This window comes from Hakea prostrata, chromosome 7 (genome assembly GCF_041222555.1).
Source record: "Hakea prostrata isolate BN-2017 chromosome 7, UWA_Hpros_2, whole genome shotgun sequence".
Classification (NCBI taxonomy): domain Eukaryota; kingdom Viridiplantae; phylum Streptophyta; class Magnoliopsida; order Proteales; family Proteaceae; genus Hakea; species Hakea prostrata.
In genome coordinates, this window is record NC_142606.1 from 60,954,791 (window position 1) to 60,960,756 (window position 5,966).

The following is a 5,966-nucleotide window of genomic DNA, read 5'->3' on the forward strand; positions in this document are numbered from 1 at the left end:
GGTTTTACTCCTTAGTAATCATAGGATGAGATGGTTGGGGCTGTGGTAGGTCTATTGTTGGTGAGGATTGATTAACATTTTGGGTTGGATTTGCCATTGATATGGCTAGTGATGATGTTGTAGGGGCTGTTTGTGATGGTTGGTTGTTTGAAATAGGTGAAGAAGAATGTGAAGTGAGTGGAGGCACATTTGGTGGAGTGTGTAGGATGAAAACAGGTAGAGAAATAAGTTCGACTGGTGGTTTGTTTGATGATTGGTGTGATGGGGGATTTGAAAAGGGAAATTCCTTTTCTTCAAAAATAATATGTCTAGATAAATATACATTGCCAGTGTCCTTATCTAAGCATCTATAACCCTTGTACTTTGGCAATATCTAAGACACAAGCCTTGGACTTTGGCGATAATTTGTCTTCTCTATAGGGTGTCAAGTTGGGGTAACAAAGGCAGCCAAAAACTCTCAATAAACAATAATCTGGTTTTAAGCCAAACAATGCTTCAGGAGGAGATTTTCCTTGCAATACCGGTGTAGGTAATCGGTTTATTAAATAGACAGTAGCAGTAAAGGCTTCTAACAAATATTCTTTGGGATGTGAGCTTGGAATAGAAGGGATAAACCCATCTCTGTAATGTGTCTGTGTTTGCTTTCTGAAACTCCATTTTGTTCTGGACTATGAGGACATGAAATCCTGGATACAATGTCACATTCATCAAGATAGTTTTTGAAAGCTCCCCTTGTTAACTCTAAGGCTCCATCACTTTGAAAAAATTTAATAGAAGTATAAAGCAAGTTTTCAGCCATATTTTTAAAATGCTTGAAACAATGAATTGCATCAGATTTAAATCGCAGAGGATAAAACCAAGTAAATCAACTGAAATCATCAACAAAAATAATATATGAATTGAATCCACTAATTGACAAAGTTTTAGTGGGACCCCACAAATCACAATGAATAAGCTGTAAATGGTTGAGTAGTTCTACTAACTGAAATAGAAAAGGGTAATTTGTGATGTTTGCCAAGTTGGCAAGCGTCACAAATTTTATTGGATCCAAGTGTTTCAAAGGAATTAAATAAGACACTATTTCTCAAATGAGTAAGTAGTGCATAAGAAGGATGACCAAGCCGGCGATGCCAAATATCAAAAGGAGCTTTATTTCCATAAAAGCCAAAGGAGGCACAACATTGGCCAAGAAAGAATACAATTTATCTTTGACTGGACCCTTCAGTAGAGTGATGCCCAACTCCAAATCCTTAAACACAGAAACCCCATGGAAAAAATTCAACAGAACAATTATTGTCAGATGTAAGTTGAGAAATGGAAATTAAATTCTTTGACAATTGGGGAACTATTAGCATGTCATTAAGAGATAAACGATTTGAATTTGTTTTAAAAGTTGGGGAGCCTATATGAGTTATAGGGAGTTTTTTACCATCACCAACTGAAACCTGGTTTTCTCCTTTGTAAGTGGCAGATCGCTATAGCATGGCTGGATCAAATGACATATGGTTGGTAGCACCTGAATCCAATATCCACTATACATCATTATGTGGTGTAATGTGTTGCATATTTTGGGTATCATGTAAGCCAGCATAAGGAATGTGAGGTAGTGGATTAGGATTATTTCGGCTTTGGGCATAACGGAAATAGTATCTATTGGCCGAATAGCCTTACTTAACACATATTTGACATTTGAAGGAATTAGTATTAAAGGTGTTTTGGTTTGGTTAGTTATAGGAATTTTGAGATCTTGGAGGGCCATTAGATGAATTTTGGAAGTCAGATCTAGGTGGGTTTCGGTTGTTGGGTGGATAGGAATTAATACTACTATTAGGCCGATTAAATTTAGGCTGATCTGTAACAAGTAATGCAGTAGGGGAATGGGAATCAGTTAAGATTGATTGGTGTTCCTATAGCCACGGCATAACCATTGCTCATGAGTAAGTAGTTTGGCCCTTAGGTCGATAAAGGGGTAATATTTTCCACAGTGATGATGAAAGTGAGATAATCCATACCAATACCATTTAATGTATATGCTATCAAGTTAGAGTCATTTACCTTGTCATTGATTGCCGCTAAGGAATCAGTGATGAACTTAATTTTGTGAAGATAGTCCGTAATTGTGCTCGTTCCTTTATTGATCATCTGCTATTCATTGCGAAGATAAGTCCTTCGAGCAAGAGACTGTTGTTGGAAAAGTTGTGCAAGAGAATCCCATACATATTTTGCTATTTGAAGGCCAAGAATATGAGAAGAAAGAGACGGTGTGAGGGTGGCATTGATGCATGCTCGAACAAAATGATCATTCTTTCTTCGGGTTGGAAATGCTGGATTCGGCCGTTTGAGTTCCTCTAGTAGTGACAGTTTGATTTGGCATTGATCTAGTACCTTCAAGATGATGCATAAGGTCAAAGGTAATAAAAATGGATTCTAATTATTCTCTCCACATGAGATAATTTGCTCTATCAAGCTTGACAGAAGCAATGTTGGAGAGATTGGTAATGAGAGAACATAGAGATCGTGATTTTCCAACTCAGAAGATTGTGGAGAACATTTAAAGCATGAAAAAGACAAAAAGAAAAGATGAAGAGAAAGTATCATAAAGAGAAGAACCAACATTTAGTGATTTTTTTTGGAAGATGAGTCCATCTTCAAATTATTTGGGATCTTGTACTCATAAGAGTAGAATGTAACACTACTTTTATACCTTTTTACCACATATTTAGAAGGAGGCTCACATATAAGCATTGATAAAATAAACCAATGATAGATTCTTTTCTAGATATGTGGTAGAGGGGTGTAACAATGGTATAATCCATTCGGTCTCACTTCGAATGAGGTAGAAAACATATTAATGTAAACCCTTCAATTAATGGACATGGGTAGTGTTCTTCATATTGGTGTCATAATGCAATGGTTTTGTAATTTATTGATATTAATGTGGTGTGAAATTGTATTAACTACACAATATGGATAAGAGAATTAAAGAGGTTCAAAAATTAACCCTTTTTAGGGGAAATTAAGGTTAATATATATATATATATATATATATATATATATATATATATATATATATATATATATATATATATATATATATATATATATATATATATATATATATATATATATATATATAATATATATTTTTTGGATTCAAACTAATAGATTATATTAAACCCTCCAAACACACAGTTTGAGAAGAAATGAAAGAAACATCGATACAAAACAAAGGTGGAACATTCCACCACATCCTAATCAAACCCAACATCCTAGCACCACGGGCTAAAAAGTCAGCAAACACATTTCAAGTTCTAGGAATGTAACAGAACAATACACAATTAAAGAGGACGCTAAGAGTTTAACCTCTTGAACTAAAGCAAAACACACCCAATCTAAAGAATGGGGCTGCCCTAAAAGGGCCAAAATAAGTGGTTGACAATCCAAAAAACGATGATCCTGGACACTTGAGCAGCTTGAGCTAGCAATAACCCATCTTGAATGGCCTACACCTCCACAATAGTTGCTGAAAAACCTCTCCCCACCTATGATTGTGCTACCATAAATCTACCAAAAGAATCCCAAATGAGATTGCCTTGACCATACTTCTTACTTCCTTTCTCCCACAAACCATCAACAAATAGTTGATAAAAGCCCGATGCCTCCTCCATATCCAAATTATGAGCAACTCCAAGTGGATGTGAAGCAATGGACCTATGGCACACCAATGTTGAATTTCAGTATTAAGAGAATTAAAAGTATGTAATATATATGGAGCTAACAGAGGGGAAATAACCATTGAAAAGGGTTGTATTTCTAGCTTTCCAAATAGGACAACAAAGTGTACCCCAAATGACATTGATAGAATCAAAGTGTCACCAAAAGATTCAAACTTAGAATGTACAAAATTTGTCACACCCCAACAAGCCAGATCCGGACTTACCCAAATACCCGTGGGGGTGATACACTACAGGATCTAGGATTACGGCCAATCTATAATCACATATACCACATAACATAATCCAAGAGCAAAGGAAAGAAAGACAACAAATATCAAAGTTATTACAATCATTCAAAGGTTAATCAAAGTTAACCTAAGTCATAATCAGAGTTCAAAAGAAAGAAAATGTTCAACGAGAAGTCTCAAATGTTATCAGGAAGCTTTAGAGTATTTAACTGCATTGCCTAACAATACAAAAGGAGTGTACAATAACGAAATCAAGGCAAAGATGTCATCATAAAATCTCTTTGAAGTCTCAAAATAGCCGGACTCCATAGGAGCAGTCCGAGCAAGGACACGATTCTCCGTGCACCTTTGTGTTCTCCCCCACCAGTCCTTGGTAGGATTCCACTAGCGGTAAACTCTCCAAGTAAATGAGGTCCTTATAACCTGCAATAGAATCTAAAAAAAATATATTTCGCGGAGTGAGTTCCTCATAACTCAGTGAGGTCAACATAATCACAAATCGCGCATCTGACACACACACACACACACACCCTCCTCCAGTTGGTCTCGCCATTCTCCCTCATGGTTGGTTACCTTTATTGGGAACCCACAACAATGGGATTAGGTCACATCATACCGTGGCAGGGGATTAAGTCACCACTTTATCACCAAAACCATTTGGTCTTAGTATTGGTGCGTGTGAGGGATAAATCTAGCTCATTGCAAAGTAAAACTACGTCTCATGCTATATGTGATCCGGATACCTTCCCTGATGCCTGATGCTCTTTTGATCCTCATATCCTTCTCACCTAGGGATGTTGTTCCCCAAGGAAATTGCACATCGTGGCTGAACTAACATATCATAACCCTACGGTTGTCCACATATACATAGGCGGACGCCCTTGTGGTTTTTCCACGGAAATTACACATCATGCTGAAAGTATTATGAGCCCAACCTATGAATATGCAACCTTCCCAATTGCATGATAATAGTGGGTCTGTGCCTCCCCACGGAAATCCCACATCGTATTGGGCAACAACAAGACCTAGCCACTGTCAATCCAGTGTCACTCGACTTCAATACCGATGTCGAATGAGTAGTAGCATTCATCAGGGTTTACTAACGATGCAATCTAGACACCTACTGACCATGTATATAATCACTCTAAGTGAACACATAGGCACTAGGGGTTGTGGGAGGTTGGTATATACATATAGGTAATGCCTTATTACCAAATTCCTTGCACATCATATTCACAATCATCATTTGAATGAATTGAATAATAACATAAACATAAAATACCAAATAACCTTCTATCCACACAAAGTCCCACATACAATCATAACAATATATATGACATTTGCAATGACAAGAATTAGAATTTAAATTAAATAAACAAATACATGATAATTTATTCCTCACTTGTCAATGACAAGAATGACCTTCAAGGGTCTAAGAAATCCACATCAAGAATGCTAACAAGCTACAAGCACCATAGAAAACATAGAGACTAAGTTAGGATTAAGTTGGGTTAAAGACTAAGCATCAAGGAACCCAACTTGCACATCCGTATAGTGAGGTGGCAAGTCAAGCTTACTAGGGCCGGTCGACCGCCCCTCCTTGGATGCAACCAAAAACCTAAATCTCAAGCTCATTTAGAAATCAATTCATTTGGGGAGTTTTGGGACCTCAATGGAATAGTAGTATTCTCCCAAAAACACCTTCCAAACATCCTAACAAGTCTTAAATAAAAAAGGGCCAATTTAGTTCTTAGAGTGTCATCCGCAGTCGTCTCTGAGATGATGAGTCAATCTCAAATGGAAATAATAGCATGCTTCATCACTCAAAGGGGTTGGGAGACATGATAGGTGTCACACCCCGCCCGGCCGGTTCCAGACTCACCCGAAATACCCGTGGAGGTGATAACACTACAGGATCAGGTTCAAGTCTTAACACATAACAATAACACAACATAGCATAATTCAAGAGCAACAATATAAAGAGAGTGAATATGGGCTATTA